Here is a 20,950-nt window from a genome sequence, read left to right as displayed (position 1 = left end):
GGAATATGGCTTCTAACATCCCTCCCTGTTAGGAGTGCTTCTTTTTTGATTGTTGCATTATCAAGGAACTATATACATGCATACATACATACATGTGTGTATATATAGTATATTAACACATAAAATCTCCAAGTTTGTGTTTGACATAGGGCAGTGCACATAAGGACAAATACTGAAATTACGTTTCTCATTTATCATCAGCACAAAATGCAAATAATTTTACAGTTATGAATCTATCTTAAATACATGTTTTGCTGGAAATTGTGTTAAAAATGTTTATTTAAGCTAAATTTTAAAAAGTATGATTATGTTTAAAAAAATTTTATTCAGCAAAACTAACCTAAAATGTAGGATGATGCTTGAGGGTGAAGATTATAGAGTTTTTGTGGGGTTATAAGGTATTTTTATTATTTCACAATCATCTACAAAATGAGTTTGTGTGGAACAACTCATGCAATGATTGAAGTGTTACAACTGTGAGGGAACAACCTGCTTGTTCTCCATAATAGTGATTTGATATAACCAGAAAGATTCTATAACTGCTCAGGAATACCTCAAGTGGTCTTCTTCATGTATCGAGGTGACGAACAACCAATCTTCAAAAATAGTTTTGATACAATTTCTGTCAATGAAAACTCCATGTTTAACAAAATGCATTTAATTTAATATATTGTAGTTGTTGTTTACATTTCCAAAAAAAAAAAGAAATTAGGTGTACTTTAAGCTGGCAATCACTTCAGCAGTTAACGTAACAAGATAAAGACTAGTACACAACCTTTTTATGCCAGCAGAAGAAACAATTTCTGAACTGTTGGACTTCTCTGAAGAACAGTTGTTTACCATGCACACAAGTCAAATTTTCTTATCCTTTCTGAGGGATTTTTTTAAACTGAGACTTCTGAAGAAGCAGACAGTTCTTCAGAAGGCTGGAACTACAGATTTATGGCCATGAACACCAGAATCTCCTCTAATAAAATCCCACTGTTTCTTTTTTAGGTGACCCATTAAGTGATCTTAGAAGACAACAAAGTTTATACAAGAAACAAAATGTAATGCAAACATACAAAAACAGCAGCTTATACTGGACAGTATTTAGAAAATATCACAGAGATGCCACCGCAGCATTTATTATCAAGGCAAAAGAAAACTGAACGCAAGAGAATAACTACTGAAAGTGCATGATCTATGTTTTTAAAAGTACTTGGCAGTACTAAACTGCCAGAATAGCATTGCTAACACCTTCCATTATTAATAAGCATGCAGCTCACAAAAAGTTTTCTCCTGTTGCTTATAAATATGGATTATTTTAAATGCCTAACAGACACTTTTGTACTTAGATATCTTCAGGAGAACCTTACTCTAGGGAGTTACATATGGGATGGATGTACTTATCCACAAGGAGAGGATCATCCTCTTAGCTGCAAACATAACTGTAAGAAACAGTTTATTTTCTTACACAGCAAAATCTTTTAATGACAAATATCTCTGAAACCTTCTGTCTCAAGCTTAAGTGGCTGATTTAATACTAAATTTATTCAGTTAAACCTTCCCCTTTCCCTCCTGTTGGCAACCCAACTTTCATACTTATACTATAGAAGAACTGCTGTTTTCTTGAAGACTGAGAGGAAATAAGACTCTTTTTCTTTTAAAGCAGTTGTCAATAACATTTCATGGAGACAGTGGTAATAGAATTCTTACAACTGTTTCTGTAATAATTAACATTTCCTAGTGATTGACAGAGCAGCTTTATAAATAAAAATGCAGAGTACCTTTTTAAGTGTCAGGAAAAATCACAATTCCAGAAAACACTTGCTTGGAAAACATGCCAAGCTTTCAAATCAATAGTTAAAACTAAATTATTATGAAGTGATCCAGACTCAGTTCTTCTCTTCCTTCTATCAGTTATCTTGGTTTGACCAATGGAAAGAAAGTTATTCCTGAATTATAACAGATCAAGAAAATAACTTTTATATTTCATATAAATTATATCTCTTCATAGTCCAACATGGGAAGTAAATTATACTGTATTGTAAGAGAATTAATTACTTTTGCTGACATATACTTAAGTGCCCTTTAGTGCAAAAATCAGTTTCTGTGAATTTTTAAGATTAAAATCAGAATCAAATTGAGAATGCACATAGGACACAGGACCTACTGATTAAAGACTGATTATGGCAGCTCTAATTCCTTCAAATGTTGGGTGGGGAGGCTCTGTGATTGCCTTGACTTTAATCACCTTCCAGCAAAGATGATTAAGTAACCAGTCTTACTAGCCTTAATAAATTAGAATTCTTTCTGGAGTACTGTCACAACAAATAAAATCAGTGGGACTACTAGTATGTTAAAGTATCTGCTTGTGGGAGTCAGGTGGCAGAATCTTATCCATGAGATTCTATTACTCTTTTTCTTTGAACATCTGAACATTATTGGGTGCCACATCTATTCAAGATGTGACTGACGTTGCAAATTGCATGTTTTCTATTTCAAAATAACTATGAGGTAAAAACCAAGTGAAAACTAAAAGTCTACAGATTCTATCTATAGATATAGTAATTTCTATGTTATAGTGGGTTTAAGTTTTGGCATCAGACTACTCTTTTGCTGAAGATACTACCATGATGCCATGACATAAAATTGGAAGTTTCTTTATTGTCTTTTGAAGGGCCCGCAGGAGAGAATTCTACTGAGTTTAATATTTCTGTTTTAAAAAAAGAAACTGCAAAGCACCAATAAATGCAATTTAACATTATGGTCTGAAGCAGGAATATTTAACATTAAAAAGGAAATAATCTATGAGGTGGTTTCAAATAGGCGTGGAATTGTGATTATACAGTCACAGCCACTAGAAGCTCTGTTAACATATTTATCTATACTATTCATAAATGTAGATGATTGTGACGATGTAGATTTTACAAGACATTAGAAATTTATCTTACTAAAAGTCCAGATACTATGAGTGCTTCTGAATTTTGCTAATATATCTTGCAAAAGCAACTGCCTGAAGACAAGTTGAATAAACACTATCCTCATTAAAAGTCCATATTTATAGTGCACTTGGAGAGTTAGGACACGGAAAAACTACCTCAGACTTTCTTTTTAGTGGAATTCTATAGTGAAAATGTGACAAATTTTTTTAATCTTTCACTTGCAAGAATGTTCTATTTTTTTTTAATTTAAGAGAATAAAGATAATATATTATACACTAGTGTACAAAGGTGAATATTATGTAAAAAATACTATCAGAATTCAGATGAATATTGTTTAATGGAGTGATCTAATAAATGTTTCATGAAAGAAAAAATGCTATCATTTTTTTTAAAACTTCCTAAAGCAATAGTGACGCCAAACATAGAATCCCCTATATGCACAGTGTAAATGCTGTTCCACTGCTGCTATAATTCACATTTACAGTACACAAAACTCTGATAAACATGATAAGTTTTTTAGATAAAAACATTTGGTTATGTAGTTTACCAACAATGTTATTATTGCCAGTATAAAACTGTAAAAGATGCTTGAAATACTATGAGTATCTTTAAAAGGGAGATTATTAGGCTACATATCTAATAACGTTTCTTATGCATATTTTGCCCTTCTCATACTGTTTCACATAAATATACAAAATCCATAAACATATATACTTGCATACGCTCTAGGAAATATTTCTGCATATTTTTTCAAATATAAATGTTCAGGATTAATGACATGTCTTACCTGTACTGAGTAGCGCTTGGAGTCTTCATAGTTTTTTGGGAAGAGCAGCTTTGTCCTTTCCAATCATTTCACAATTATATCAGGAAAAACTAGAATAAAACCTTCAAAAACCAGCTGTATTTTAGCTATTGATTTTTACTATGAACAAATAGTAAAATAATCATAAAATGGTTTGTGTTTGAAGGGACCTTTAAAGATGATCTAGTCCTACTCTCCTGCAATAAGCAGGTTACATCTTCCACTAGATCATGTTGCTCAGAGCCTCATCCAACCTGACCTTAAATGTTTACAGGGATGGGAGATCCAGCACCTCTCTGGGAAGCCTGTTACCACTCTAATTGTTAAAAAACTTATTCCTTATGCCTAGTATAAATATACCCTCTTTTAGTTTAAAACTATTATCCTTTGTCTTATCACTGCAGGTCCTGCTAAAAGAAATGTCCCTATCTTCCTTATAGTTGCCTTTAAGTATTGAAAGACTACAATAAGGTCTCCCCAGAGTCTTCTCTACTGTATCCTTTCCTCATAGGAGCGGTGTTCCATCTCTCTGATCATCTTCATGGACCTGCTCTGGACCCTTTCTAATGGGTCTTTTCACATCTTTGTTGTACAAAGGATGGTAGAGCTGGATGTGGTACTCCAGGTAGAATTTCAGCAGAGCAGAGTACAGGGATGGTATCACCTCCCTCAACCCTGCTAGCCATGCTTCTTTTGATGCAGTCCAGGATACAGCTGGGTTTCTGGCCTGCAAGTGCACATCACTGGCTCATATCCAGTTTTAATTCATCGGCAGCCCCAAGTCCTTCTTGGCAGGGCTGCTCTCAGTCTGTTCATCTCCCAGCCTGTATTGGTACAAAGAGTTCTCCTGATCCAGGTACAGCAAATTGCAGTTGGCCCTGTTGAATTTCATGAGGTTCTCATGGGCCCAGTTCTCCAAGTTATCTCCCTCTGAATGGTATTCCATCCTTCAAAAGTGTAAACAGCAGCTTCTTGTCATCTGCAAGCTTGCTGAGGCTGCACTTGGTTCCACTATCTATATTGCTGACAAAGTTATTAGATAGCACTGGTCCCATTACGGACTCCTGAGGGGCATCACTTGTCACTGATCTCCATCCAGACATTGAGTTGTTGACCATTACCCTCTGGATGTGACTATAAAGCCAATTCCTGCTCCATCAAATCTGTATCTCCCAATTTAGAGAGAAGAATATTGTAGGGCACCATGTCAGAAGTCCAGTACATTATGTCTATACCTCTTTCCTTACCCACTGATATAGTCACTTCATCACAGAAGCCCATTAGGTTGGTCAGCTGTGCTGCCTGTCTCAAATCCCCTCCTTGTCCCCCATGTGCCTTAACATAGCTTTTAGGAGGATCTGTTCCATGATCTTCCCAGGCAAAGAGGTGAGGCTGACAGGTCCTCCTTTCTACATTTTTAAAAATGGGCCTGAAGTTTCCTTTTTTTCAGTCACCTGAGACTTCATCTGACTGCTGTGATTTTTTGAATATCACAGAAAGTGGCTTGACCACTACCTCAGCCAACTCCTTCAGGATCTGGTCCTCAGACATGGTCTTTTCTTACAGTGTGAAGAACTTTGATCCCCAGTCCCTCTCTTGTAGTCCATTCACTTGAGAGATGTGGGAAGAGAGGTTGCCAATGAAGACTGAGGCAAAGAAGTCACTGAGTACCTCAGGCTTCTCCTCATCTGTTTGATGGTCTTATTTATCGAGAGGGTACATCTTCTTTGACCTTTCTTTTCTGGATGATAAAAAGCTGTAGAAGCCTTTCTTATTACTCTTTTACCCCTTGCCAAGTTGATTTCCAGATAGACCTTGACCTTCCTGATCCCATCCCTACATAACTGGATATCATTCCTGTACTGTCCCCGGGATACTTCTTTTTACTTCCACTGCCTGTGCATTTCCTTCTCACCCTTTAGGTTGATTAGCAGCTCTTGACTCAGCCAGTCAGGTCTCTTGCCCTCTTTTCCTCATTTCTTACACCTGGAAATCAAGAGCTGTTATGCTCTATGGAAAATATCTTTAAAGATCTTCCCATTCTGTTTTGCTTCCTTGTCCTGAGGGCAGTGTTCCAGAGGGTCCATTTGACTAAGTCCTTGGAAAACTGTTTTTTGCATCCCAAAATTCAGAGTCCTGACTTTATTCTTCACCTGACCCATATCTTCTAACTGTGACCTCCATCACTGTATGACCACTGCAGCTCAGGCTGCTTCCAATAATCAATAGCTGAAATACAGCTGATTGATTATATGCTGATAGTGAAAAATAACCCCATTGTTTGTATCCAAACTGAGCTCCAGTTTCACAAGAAGTACATTTGGTCTGCCTAAGCTTTGGCATTGAGCCTACACAACTGTGCCTGATCAAGTCACCACTCTGTTCTCTGACAGCTCTGTGTTCATTGGACACATTATTATTCATAATGAAATCTTCTTATAAAGTTTCACAAGAAGCTACCGAGAATATTCACTACTTGTTATATTCTGGGATTCTTTTTCCTTCTGAGACTTTTCATCTTAATAAGATAGTAGTCATGGCAGTCTACCTATCAACAGAGACAGACAATTGCAACTAAAATCTTTCTACTTTATCCTACCTTATAGTTTGACTTTGGATGACAGGCAGTTGCTTCAATATATAATATGGCTTACAGAGAGACAGCTTCAATAATGTTTATTGAGGTATTTCTAGTTTTTTATTTTCTATTTTTTTGTTTAATATGAAAACTGTACAAATATTTCAGATATTTCTGAGTCTTGTAGAGTAATGTAGAGTCCTCTAGAGTCATTGTGTTTTACCTCTAAGTTTTTCAGAAGAAATCAGTCATGCTGCAATTATTCTATTATTTCATTACTTCAAAAAATGAAACTGATTTTGTATACATTTTAATATTACAACATTAGCGTTGGTAGAATTGCTTTTGAAAGATAAGAACAGGATGAATAAGGTGGCAGGAAATGGTCTGTTATATGATACTTACTGCAAGATACTTCCTTTGCTGTACTTTCAGATAGCTCAGTTTCATATTATAGAGATAAATAAACAGAAGATGTTAATGTGGTATGTGCAAATACATCTGTGTTTACTTAGGACATAATTTAAATAGACTCGCATTTACATGCCTAATATGTGAACGCATACGAATATCACTATATATCCTACCTTAACTTCAGGAAGTAAGGAACACACCTATTGGAACTTTTTGGAAACATAGCTTTCTATATAGTCAGCGCAGAGAAAATCTCCACAAGAAAAGTCAGATATTTAAAGTATTTTCTCTCTACTAACTTTATAGGGAGCTTAAGGTAACCCTACTGCTTGTTCTAAGAGTTTTATTTTTATACTTAAATAGGTAGCACTGTAGATATGGCAGATGGGTCAGGGCTGAAAAAAAAGTAAAAGAAGTAGTTTTGACCACATCAGCTTTTCTGTGACAGATGATTTTTGTGCAGGAAAAAATTGTTTTACTTCTTCGCTCCTTTTTTCTGATCCTTTCCTTTTCTATATCCTTTGATTAAAGCCTTAATCAGTGAAGGCTCAACAATTCAGGAATTTTAGTTTTATACTGCTGCAAAGTCCTGAGGATTTAAAAAAGGCTTTTGATGGGAATCACTCATGAATATTTGTTACATTCTACTGATTCCCAGACAAAGCTGTCAACATTTTGGATGTTTTTGGACAGGCAGTCAATATTGTATCACTGATAATGGCAAACAGTACAACAGGCGACAATAATAGGAAATAAATTATGGTTGTTATCATAATCACACTAATGCAAAAATCTATTAAAAAACCACATGACTGAGAACAAACACGAGTGCTCTATTACCTATATTTGCTCAAGACAATGCAAATAAATATAAGTTACATCTTTCTTCCTTGCTGTGGCCATCTGTGTCCAGGAACGTTTAACCCCAAGTGGTAGAAGTTTCTCCATGAACAAGTACCTTAGTGAGGTTTCTAAATTATAACAGCATTTAACATTATACATGACTTCCCAAGAGCTCTGACACTAATAAGCTGCTTAGGGAGTGTGTTGAATCAGTGTAGTCTTTGATGGTCTTAGTTGCAATCACTTCCTCTTCACTTTTAAGTCCATTTTGGCTACTGGAAGATTCCTTAGTAAAAAGAAGAAATGAAAGTTGATCAAAAGTAAGAACTCAAGCAAAGCTTTTCAAAAGCAGTTAGCCTGTGTGTGCCTGTTCCTGTGTAAGGAACATTAGGCTGACCTTGAAAACCTTTGAAAACATTACCTCTATCTCCCTCAGAAACTATGATGTCTTCTTAGTGTTCAGTATGATTATATGCCCAAAAAATAACACAGGCCAGTGACATGATATGGTTAATATTCAAGCTTAGGTGCTGGAATCTAGATGATGCCATGACAAAGGTCAATAAGTTACATGAATGGGGTTGTAACTACAGATAATGTGGTAATCTGTTCCTCCAGCTTATCAATATTATGGTCTTCCACAAATAAAGAAAGTATAATGCTAATTAATTTTTAATTTAAATTTCTGCTTTAAATGACTATCATTTCCAACCAAGGCAGCATCACAGAAAAATTCCTGTTCTGAACAACATGAAAGCATCAGGAAAAGAAGGGAAATCAATAACAGAGAATGGGTCCTTTCAAATTAATTGAGAGGAATAACATAAAAAATAGTTGATAATGTATATAAGTAATACCAAATCATGATACAATAACTGAGCATCTTTGGGCTTTCAAGAGGTTGAGCTGTATTCTGATATAATCACAAATTCTGACAGAGGCTTGTAGATGTTAATGACCTCTCAAGAGGAACAAGAAAGAAAAATGTAGAAAATAAAAGTTAACTATATTTAAACCAGAATCATTAAACTGACATTAAATAAAAATATCATAAATAACATCAATATTTGCTTAAATATTAATATTAATAAATTAATGGGAAATAAATTAGACTTCTGAGCCTGTTTTTAAATAAAGGGAGGCTTGGTGTGAGATTTTTTCTGCAAGAGTGCCAGATAAGCAGGATTCTCTGAATATATACACAGTGACATCATTATTCTCCGGAGAAGGTGTTTGACCTAAGCAAAGTAATGGATGTTATATAACTGTATGAACTTTAAGGTAATTAAACCCCATTTGGGATTAGGTAAATGTTTTGAAATGCTTGGCAGTAATTTTTCACATTACTAGAGACAAGATATAGATTCACTGGAAGTTTTATGGCATCATTATCCAATATACTGCTAAAAGTGCACAGCAGCAGTCTCAATTTCTAGTGTAATTCTCACTCGTAGCTATAGAAAAGATGCCAGTGGGTATACAGATCTAACCTCTATGGACTTTCACTAATAATCATTGGATAAAATACAAAACCAACATAACAGCCTAGATGAAAATGTCATCTCATCCTGTCCAAGAATTGTCCTAGCTATCAGATCAAAAACATAATTGATAATCTTTAATATTTTTCTTAAAAAATAATCCTTAGTTCTGTTATGTAGTGAGGAACAAATGCATAAGAATACGGCCATAAAAAAATAATAACCTGTCAAAAACCAGAGTGAACAGAGGTTTGACAGAAAAAAGGAATATACAACATTTTAAGTATCTATTAAGTAGAACAGGTATTTTTGTTGAGAAGTTTTGGTTTTTTTCCTTTTTTTTGGGGGGGGAGGTGTGTTTTTTGCCAGAATGAGGTAAAACAGAAAAACAATTATGTGGTATAAACTCTACCCAAAATAATTTTCAAGATTAAGATGCATAAGTTCTGGATGATATGTTTTTAGATTATGTATTTCTGGTTTTGGAGTGTCTTGCTGATCAGATGGTACTGATTACTGAAAGTCCCTTTCCTTCGTGTTTAACCTTTTCATAGAATCATAGAATGGTTTGGATTGGAAGGGACCTTAAAGATCATCTAGTTTCAATGCCCCCTACCAAGGGCAAGGAAACTTTCCACTAGACCATGCTGCTTAAAGCTCCATCTAACTTGGCTAGGCGCATTCACAACTTCCCTGAGAAACCTGTTCCAGTGTCACTACCCTCACAGTAAAATATTTCTTCCTCACATGCAATTTAAGCCTACCCTCTTTCAGTTAAAAGCCATTGCCCCTTGCCCTGTCATTACACACCCTGGTAAAATTCTTTACTCTGTCTTTGTTATGAGCTCCCTTTAAAGTATTGGAAGCCTTCAAGAAAGTGTCCCCAGAAACTTCTCCATGCTGAGGAATCTCAACCCTCTGTGCCTTTCCTCACATGAGAGGTTGTCCAGTCATCTGACCATATTCATGGCCCTCTGGACACATTACAACAGGTCCACACCTTTCTTACACAGAAGACCCCAGAGATAGATGAAGTACTTCTCACTCATGAGAGTGCATGATACAATCATGTTCCTGGGCTGCAAGTGCATATTGTCACACATTATACACAGAATGTGATTGCAAGGCTTTTGGATTCTGTAATGGGAGTCAAGTACTTAAAAATAGTTATGCTAGTAATGAATATTGAAATATTTAGAAGAAGTATGTCTACACATCTAAATTGTTCTTTTACCTGTATGATGTAGTGAATGAGTAATATGTTTTTAAAAGTGGGTTGAATGTGGATCAACATACTGAATTGCTCACATTAAGCAAATGGAAATACTGAGATCAGGAATATCCTGAAAATGCCTTCTTGCTGTCAAGATTAAGGTTATATCTACACTAGCAACGTATTTTTCATAAAAATTCCTGTTCTTCAATAGGAATCAAAACCATTTTTATGAAGTCTCTATCTACAATGTTCATTGTTTGCTTGCTTCTACTTTGGAATAGATTTGGTTGATGTCTTGAACAGACCATCAGACATGCTGTTCAAAGGTATATGGTAGATCAAGCACTTTTGCATTAGGTATTGGAGGGTATTTGTTGAGCATCTGGAACAGAATTTACAAATAAGATTTCTCTATATGAAGGATTAGAGTTTTCTTCTGGAAGGAAAAAAAAAGAAAGTAGAAAATAATAATTCACCTTCATCAAACCTCATCAAAACTACTTCAAAAAAATTACTATCATTGGCATGGGATGATCAGGAGAATTTCTTCAAAAAATATATTTCTGTTCCAAACTATAGTTTAAAGTAGATGTGGCCTAAGGCAACTTTGCTTAGACTAAAGCTTTACGCAACAAAGGCAAGTGTTTTGGAGAAGTTATTTTCTGAACCTCAGTTCAAAACTGTTATGAACTAATGTTGCTATGGGACTTGAATTCATGACTATTTTTGTGAGCCTGTCCCTAAAAACTGGCATTTTATTCTTTTTCTTTTTAAATAATTTATTTTATTACTTTATTTAAGCAATTAAAGATTCAAGTAGCAAAGGTGCCAAGTTCTAGGCATGATTTCTGTATCAACTGATAAACCTATTCTTGCCTTTCATGTGACAAGATCAAGCTCAGAAATGTGCTATGTCTGATAATGAAAAAGGTTATGCGAGTACTGACCATGGCTATGTTTTCTATGTCCAGAAATAATGAATTAAGTCAGTTACAGTGTTATAAATTTTGCTGTGTTATTGTAATATAAGGCTGCAAGAAGAATACCTTTATTTACAAACAATATATACCAATAGTTGACAAAAAGAAGATATAAATCAAAAGTTAGGTAAATTATGTTTGTATGTTCAGTGACCTACAAGGGTGTGGGACTTCATGTATTATAATGGTTTGATACTTGTGTAATGAAAGATGTGAGGTTTTGTTTCATCAGTTTTCTTGTTTTCTAATCTTCAGAAATACATTTAACAGTTTTTAAATTCTGAAATAGAAGAATTTTAATTGTCCCCGCAACAGAATTTTTACAAGAATGCTATAGAATATTTATCTTATGTTTCTAAAATATTCCGTAATAACTAAGGTTGTGGGTAAGCAATATTTAAATGTTCTTTCTTTATTGTATATGGAAAAAAATAGTGATATTTTGTCTTACCCCTGAAGAAGTGTTTATCTCAATAAATAATGATTTGATACTATACATATGCCAAGTACTGGTTAATCTGAATTCACTTTCAGTTTCTAATTAGACATCTGTTAAAGTCCATAACAGGAAATCTAATAGAGTTGTGTTGTAATTTGTCAAAGAGATTAATGATTCACAATGTTAAAGTGTCTGTAAATGGAGTCCTTATGTGAGTCATTATATAAGTTGAAATTAAACTCTTTTGCTTTTATGGAAAATGTTTCTAACTTGTGTTATCACCAGCAATTACAACAGCAAAACATCCCCAAAAAAGAAAAGATCAAATGATAGAGCTATTTTTTTGCCATCATTCCCTAATTGGAATACTTGTGCTCAAAGTAGCTGCCAAAACTAATGAAAAACATATTTTATCTATTTTCCTCTCTAGCTTTTTGAAATTCCAAGAAAAAATATGCATAGAACTCTTAACTGTACATTTTCCAAGTTGATGCGAAAATTTGTGAAATAACATTAATTATTTTTGTACTATATAAAGAATTGCACTAAAAATTCTCTTGTATTGAATTTATTCATTTCAACTATTCCAAGTGCAGGATGCATATTATGTCCTATAATTGTTTGCAATCCTTCAGAAGTCAGCAGAAACTCAGTATGTCAATGAAGTATCACAGCTGAGTTAAGCAAGTTTTTTACTGCCTTCAAGTCTAAAATAGTTTTCAGTGTTTGGGGAATTTGTGTCTTATTTTGCTTTGTTTTTTTTAAGAGTTTGTTTGGGATTTTGGTTTTGGGTTTTTTTGGGTTTTTTGTTTTGGGGATTTTTTTTAAACATTCTGGAAAATAAGGACAGGTCATTTCCTATGACAAAATAAAGAAACGAGTAAATAAATAAATCTTACATGTTAGAGAAATTACCATGGGTTTGAGAACCCAGCGACTAAACAATAATTTATTGGGTGAAAAAATGATGGCAATCTCACTTTGCAGAGGAAGTTACTCGTGTTCTGTCATGTGAAATTCCCTTCACACCTCTTAAAAGGCAGATGGTATACAAGATTTTCTCCTGCTGCTTTTGAAAAAATGTCTTTTTCCAACACTGTGTAGCTTGCGTGTGGGAATACCTTGTCTTACAACGTAGATGGATGGTACAAAGTAATACAACTCTGCCTATAGTTCTTGTATACCTTTAAAATATTTTTAAGAGGTAATGACCTTTAGAATTTGCAGAATTATGTCTTTTTTGATAATGACAATTGTTCCTTATTAGCAAAAGCACAAAAAATTCACAATTGTTTCCAATTGTGAAAGTACACCATGAATCAGAGAGAACACAATGAACAAGGTCAAAATTCCATCTGGTTTGTTGGAGCAAGCTCGATGGTGTTCAGCATGAGATCAACAAGTTCCATTTCATATTGATTGTGCTTCAGAAGATGCAATATTTAGAGTAGTTTATAAAAATTTATGACCTTGTAAAGGTTCGTATATGCTTTCCAACATACTTGACTTAAAATAAACTAGAGAACATGACATTTAGAGGCTGCAGATAATTTTTTTAAAGGAGAGGGAAAAAGTTACCAACTCAATGTTAAATTAAAAAAAAATCTTGTTCTTTAATAATGCCAGGGACTATCTTAAATCCCCTATCTGCCTGCAAAATCCTAAAGAAATCTGAGAGCAGTATATGAAAATTGTAATACTTCCACAGATAATAATAAATATAATTATGTGCAATATACGGAAAAAATGCTATATAATGCCTTAAAAGTTAATCCAGAGAATAACAATATGTTTGAACACTTGAATACATGGAATTTCACTTTGGAAACAAACCTAGAAAAATATTTTATTTGGTAGAATATTTCAAAATTTAATTTATTGACAAAAAAACCCTAACAACTAAATATGTTATTTTTAAATATTTAAACCCAGTATCTGATATGACTCAGTATCTGATCTGACCCTCACTATGTTGCAGGATGAGCATGAAACAGATGTTGAGACATTTTCTTTACTATTACAGATTACTGGAAATTTAATCTAGCTACATGCGCTGAAATGTGAATTTGTTTCTTCACATCAATTCCTGAGTTAAACCCTCACTTTTTTCTATTCAGTTAGCAAAATCATGTAATTTAAAATATTTTAAGAATTAGAAACAAAACAAGACAAAAACAAACAAAAAACATTCCTTACAAATCAAAGCAAAACTGAAGTGGATAGTTGAAACTGTTGTGAGGAAATGAAAGATGGTCCTTTTGAACATTGCAAATAGAGTTCTGTAATTCAGCAAGTAGAATTAAGGTGGTACCTAACCTGCACATTTTAGCATACTCAGTTATCCTCAGTGCTTTCTGATATAACTGGGCTCTGATAACAGTATTAATATATTGCTCTTCTTTTTTACAATATTTGCTTCTCACATACTGTATTGGAGGTGGTTATGTACTCATAGACTTAAGCTTGTCACTTAAGTGACACCAATCTTAAAATGAAAGATTTAATAGCATGAGTGGATTTCACGTTTGCCATAGACAAGTCATCCAGCTGAAGTTTTACATCTGAAAAGGGAACGTAAAACCTAATCAGATGTACTACACTACCTGAGACTTACTCCCTGGAGAAATTCAGGATGCATTGCCAACAGTTTCTGGAATGCAACCACGCTAAGCTGAGGGCAAAGGGCAACACTAGACTGCATGACGTGTGACATCAAGGGAAAGTAGTCCTCTTTGAAAATTCTATCTGGAAAAATTTGACAAAACTACAGGAAAGTTAAAAAACCCTAAGACTTTTACATCATGTTCTCACAGGCATATTTACCACATGTATTTAGAAACCTATCAAATCAGAGTTTTAGGTCCTACAGGTAGGTCATGCTGAAGTATTAGCAATTTGCTACATCTCACTCTTTTACAAAGAGCTGTGCCTGCTGAACCTGTATGTACACCATCAAATTTTAATTTGACGGGCTGACAATTACCAGCTACTGCTGTTTTTTCTGAGAAATTCCTTATTAGGTCAAGCACACTGACTTTCCATTAGAGAAAGATTATGTCCAAGGGTCTTCGGGACTATTAAAAATGTGTGGTTCTTTTTTTGAGCAAATACACTTGCAGATCTGCATGTGGTTCTTGAATCTAATATTAATTCTCTATAGCATTAGTCAAATGTTTCTATCTGCAAGTTAGGAAAATTCCTACATTCTTTTCCCATGTGAAGAGTATAGGAAGTTCAAGTAAGGGATGGTCTTCTGATCTTTATGTGGTGACCTGTTAGATTGCACTGAGATAAAAATTAATAACGACTACTTTCAAAATTGTCATCGTAAATTACTTTTCATATGTTAGATAGACCTTGACTTTATGATAAAAGTCAAGGTATAACTTAAGTTATCCTTATATGAGTAATATAAGGATCACGCTATAAACTATAGCAAGACAAATAGAGCATAGATTCCTAGATCAGATGGACAAATATTCACTCCTTATGTCCTAGTCTAGGGGACCCCTGGTGGCCTAGTGGTTAGCATGCAGGACTCTCACCTCTGCGACCCAGGTTCGAATCCCAGCCAGTCCCCTGGGCAGATGGAGCCCGTCAGCCCTGTGAGGCCATCCATCTATGAGAAGGTCACTCCAAACAAACCTACATCCTGAGGACCTCACTGCCATTGTCCAAGCTTGCTTGGCCCCGGCAGATGAACCTTAGGATTAAAGGGTGGGCTCAGTTCAGCGCAGGCTGTGTCTCACCTAAAAAATCCATTGCGCAGGCTGGAAAGGTAAAAGACCTTTCCCAAAATCTTCGTTCGCGAAGACTGGCCATTATTTTATTATTTATTATTATGTCCTAGTCTTGAATCCCCTGAAGCAGTCTGGTGACTTGTCATTTGGGATAAGTCTGGATTTGCAGTTCTCTGACCCCACAGATCTCTTTAGCTCCCAAAAGCTACTGTGCTAAATAATTTTTCGTTCTGGAAAAATAAAATTGAGAAAAACAAAGTGATCTCAGGCCTGTAGTCAAGAAAAGGAATCCTGAGCTGAGGTGTGAACCTTTAGCATGATGTCACTAAACACCATGGTGGGGATAAGGCTCTTAAACAAAATTGGCCCCTGATATAACTTGCTTTGTCTGTGCAAATATAATTTGGCATTACTTTCAGTATGACAAGAGTAAGCAAATCATGGATCTAGCATAGCTATAACCCCCTAAACTACCTCAAAACCACAACAGAATTCTTGAAGTAACAAAATTCTGTCTTAACACAATAAATGGACAGAAAACACAATAAAACATAGGAAATTAAATAACAATGCAGTTAAGAAAGTTGCAGAGCAATCAGGAAAGGCATTAGTCACTGCACCCTAGGCTTACAGTGAGCTTCACATTCCCCATCAGCCCCTTCTTTTTGGTGAGAACAAGATCCAGCATAGCACCTCTCCTCACTGGCTCCTCTATCACTTGGACTACAAAGTTGTGTGGTGGGTTGACCTTGGCTGGACACCAGGTGCCCACCCAGGTGCTCTATCATTCCCCTTCCCAGAGGGACAGGGGAGAGAGTAAGGTGGAAAAAAAAGAAAACAACTCATGGGTTGAGATAAGACAGTTTATTTAAACCAAAAAGCAAAGCGAGGCTTGCACGTGCAGAAATGAAAGATAGCAGGTTTTATTTGCTACTTCCCATGAGCAGCAATGGTTGGCCACTCCCGAGAAGCAGGGCTTCATTACGCATGATGGTTTCTCAATAGGCAGCCATTAGACAATGAATGCCCACCCTCGTCCTGCTCTGTGCCTTAGCTTTTATATCTGAGCTGATGCCATATGGTATGGAATATCCCTTTGGTCAGTTTGGGTCAGCTGGCCTACTTGTGTCCCCTCCCAGGATCTTGCCCTCCACTAAGGAAGGAATGTTACAGTGTTGGTGTTGTGCTCAGTGGTAGCCAAAACACCGGTGTGTTATCAACACCCTTCTGACTGCCAATGCAGAGCACAGCACTGTGAGGGCTACTGTGGGGAAATGAACTCCAGCTCAGCCAGACCCAATACATCAACACATTCCAGGAACCTCCTGCATTGCTTATGGTTGCTGTATTGTCCCTCTTACAGATGCCAGGGTAATTGAAGTTCACGATGAAGACAGAGCTTATGAATGTGAGGTTGCACCTATCTATTTATAGAAGGCCTCATACAATTGGTCTTCCTAGTGAGGAAACCTGTAGAAGACTGCCAATATAATGTCACCTGTCCCTGCCCTCCCTTTAATTCTTACCTATAAGCTCTTGGTCAGCTCCTCATCCAGGTGGAGCTCCATGCACTCCAGCTGGTCATTGACATAGAAGGAAGTACCATGTCCTTATTTCCCATCTGTCCTTCCTAAAGAACCTGTATCCTTCCATTCCAACACTTCAGTCACAGGAGACATCGCACCACATCTCTGTGATGACACTAAGATTCTAGCCCTTTAGGTATGTGCATGTCTGTAACACTTCTTGTTCATTCCTCAAGCTATGCTGAGCCCTTGATAAAGGTGACCTCCCAGTAGACCAATTTTCTCAAAGGAAGTCCCATGGTCTAAGTAGCTGAACCCCTGGCTACTTTCAACATTTGCTGTTTCTCTAGATTTGACTGGCCCTTTCAAACCACTTCTCTTTGACCAGTAGTAGGCTTGTTGAAAAACACCTTACCACCTCTCCCACTGCTCTGTAATCCTTTTCTGATTTTTGCTCCTTCTGTCAGAATCTTCAAGGCATCAGCATCTAAAATCTCCAGGGTGAGACTGTCCGTATGTACCCCGAACTATCCTATGTGCCTCTTACACACTTGAATGGATGAGTTTCACAGGTTTTTTTCAAATAGACCGTAAACCTTTGCAAGGTTAGAGTTGTGTGCTAATTTCAGTCAGCTTCATGAAGAGGCTGAAGTCCAATACCTAGAGAGAGGCATCAGATGCCATGTTTTACCAATAACAGGAACAGTTTGTTTGATGAGGTTAACTTGCTGTTCTATCCAAATTAATTTCAGCAAGGCAGAATTGTTCAGGTCCTAAACATCAGGTCTTAGCCTCCCATTGTTGTGATTAACAGCTGCAGAGAGAGAGACCTAAGTGTGTTATATTGTTAGCAATCATTTAGTTCAAGGCAAGAAACAACAGAGCATGACACACAGTATCTGAGTCCTCATGGTCAGAGAATGACAAGAACCATATCTAGACATTCACAAATCCCCTTTTTACACTTTTGCTCCAGATAATTGAAGTAGAATAGCTAACTAAGCCCTTTCCAAATTCTGCTAACAGAAATAAATCCCTTCCATACTCATGCACGATAAAACAAGTACACTCAATCTCTTTTCCACATACATATAAATTAGATATTTGGCTTTGTTTCTGCAGTTCCATTAACCTTTGTGAGTGTATTTTCCTTTACCAATTAATTCAAGAATGTAGTGGTTTGACCCTGACTGACAACTAAGCCCTACACAGCCACTCACTAATTTCCTCTGCTACCAACAGGACAGGGAGAAAGAACAGGAAAAGCAAAATACCCCAAAACTTGTAGGATAAGAATTGCTTAATAAACGAAGGAAAGAGGGAGAGGAAAGAAAGGAGAAAAGCATACAAAACAAGTGATGCATCCCTTCCCACAGAAGACCAAGTCAGTCCCTAAGCAATGGCTACCTATCCAAAACACTACTCCCTTTGGATTTTTATAGCTAAAGATAGCTCTATATTTCATGGAGTATTCCTTTTGGGTCAGTTTGCCTTGGTTATGTCCCCTTCCAATTTCTTGTATACCCCCAGCTCTCTTGCTGGGGGGGCAGCATGGGAAGCAGAGAAGGACTTGATCCTGTATAAGTACTCAGCAGTAGCTAAAATATGGGTGTGTTATTAACACTGTTTTGATCACATAGCCAAAACATTGCACCATAACAAGTTGCTATGAAGAAAATTCACTCCAACCCAGTCAGAAAAAAAGGTAGATGTGGCTTTCTTTGTACAACTGGCAGAAGCCTCATTTTCAAAGATCGTGGTCCTCATAGGTCACTTGATACAAAAAATTTGCAGGAAGGCCAATGCAGCAATCTTCTTCAAAAGAACTGGTCAGGAAAATGAAACTGGAGGTAGCTTTGACTTAAGTGACCAAGGAATGGTGGAGCTTAGGATCCCAAGAGGAGGAAACAAGGCAAATAGCATCACAACCCTGGATTTCAGGAAAGTATGCTTTGTCCTGTTTAGTGACCTGCTTGGAAAAATCCCAGGAGAAAGAGTCCTGGAGAGAAGAGGGGTCATGAGAACTTCATAATTTTCAAGGATCACCTTTCCAAGCACGAGAATAGTCCCTCCCAATGAACAGGAAAACAAGCATCTGTTCAACATTGTCATTAGTGATCTGGATGAAGGGACAGAATGCACTCTCAACAGATCTGGAGATGATACAAAACTAGAAGGAGTGTCTAATAGATCAAACGATTACATTGCCCTTCAGAAGGACCTCAACAGGCTTGAGAAATGGGCCAAGAAGTGCCTGAAGAAATTCAACAATTGTAAATGTGAAGTCATACCCCTGAGAAAGAATAAATGCATTAAATAAACACACTCAATCAGTACAAATTGAGGGCTGACAGTCTGAAAAGCAGCTTTGAAAACCCCACTACAATATGTAGTTATAGTGGACAGCAAGAGGAACATGAGTCAGCAATGGGTCTTTGCAGAAAAAGAAGAGCAACAGACTTTCTTCATTGGCTACGCTAGAAGGAGTGCCAGAAGATCAAGGAAGGTGATTCTTCCTCTCTACTCAGCCCTGAAACATAGTCAAACTCTTCTCAGAGGTATCCAGTGACAGGACAAGAGGCAAGAGTCACAAATTCATTCTACATGAAATTCAGTTTAAATGTAAAAGAAAAGAAAATAAAATCATAATGGGGTTTGTCAAACCCTGGAACAGGTTACTCTGAGACTGGGTGGAATCTTCATCCCTGGAGCCACACAAAACCTGCCTGGACATGTCAGATGTCCAGCAACATGAACAACCAGCCCTAGCAAACCATTCTCTGACCAGAGCAGTTCTACAAGATGATCTCCAGAGGTCTCTTCCAACCTCGATTATTTTACGATTCTAATTAGTTTACCGCAGAGTCAGTATGTACAGTGGAAGGCTGCTGTTAACCCCAAGAACCAACTTACCTTGAAATAAATTATAATTTTCTTGCATTTACTGTCTTCCTGTACCTTCTTGAGACTTCTGTTTCTTCAGACTTGAGCCCTTCAGGCAGCTTTCAGTCCTTGTACATCTGTCATGAGAAGAGGACCCATATTTCTCCCCAGGCTAAAGAAAAGTGTGCAAAGGGTTTCATTAATACCTACAGAGAAAAGGAACTATATTACTTAAAATATAAATATTTCTTTATACAAAGCACATGCAAAACTACAGGCCAGTACTTCTTCCCTCTGCTAACAAAGACTTTGTCTAACTGATAAAAACACACTGAGACAAAGTGAATGGGATTTATCGATAGATTTTAACAGCTAAATTTAAACAAGTTTAGGATATCTGCCAAAGTAAGGGTCCGCATGTTGAGTCACTTGCCCAAACTTGTAGAAGTTATCATAGCTCAGATGTGAGTGTATGCTGATATGCATCAAAACAACACATTTAATTGTGAGGCTTTGTATGCCCCCACTAGGGATTTTTCAAAGTTAAATAAGCATTTTTTTTGCCACTGGCTTCTGACTGTGATCCAAGCACACTTCTTTGAGTCAGAGTGCTAGTCATGTCTCTGGGCCTTTCAGTCACTATCACATTTTTATAGATGTTAACAGCAGGTCAACAAACTAACCAGCTAGCTGAATGACAACTAGGATGCTCTGCAGCCTGCAGGAATAGCATTTCTACACAATACATAAGACATGTTCACAGATACAACGTGTGAAGTGTGTTCATGGGGTGTTGTATGAAAGAAGGGAAGTGTCCTGTGATGCCTTATACTGTTGGAAGTTAAATAGTTTGCAAGGTGCGGTGGGAAGTGTTAAACTAGCTCTTTCACCGTCCATATTGTTTGTAGGGAATAATTTGCATAATTGTTTTTTGATTTTCCCCTGAAGGAAGCTTTCTGATTTACTAAAAATGAATGTACAGGAAGAAACTACCATAAGCCTAGTGCAAAGGATCTAGGGACCTGAGCCCTAGGATGAAACACAGACTGACCAGATCAACAGTTTAAACATGCATAAAGTCATGACACAACAGTGTGGCATTGCAGTTTGTGCAGACA

This window comes from Neopelma chrysocephalum, unplaced genomic scaffold (assembly GCF_003984885.1).
Source record: "Neopelma chrysocephalum unplaced genomic scaffold, ASM398488v2 Primary Assembly neopelma1_25, whole genome shotgun sequence".
NCBI lineage: Eukaryota > Metazoa > Chordata > Aves > Passeriformes > Pipridae > Neopelma > Neopelma chrysocephalum.
This window is presented reverse-complemented; position numbering follows the sequence as displayed.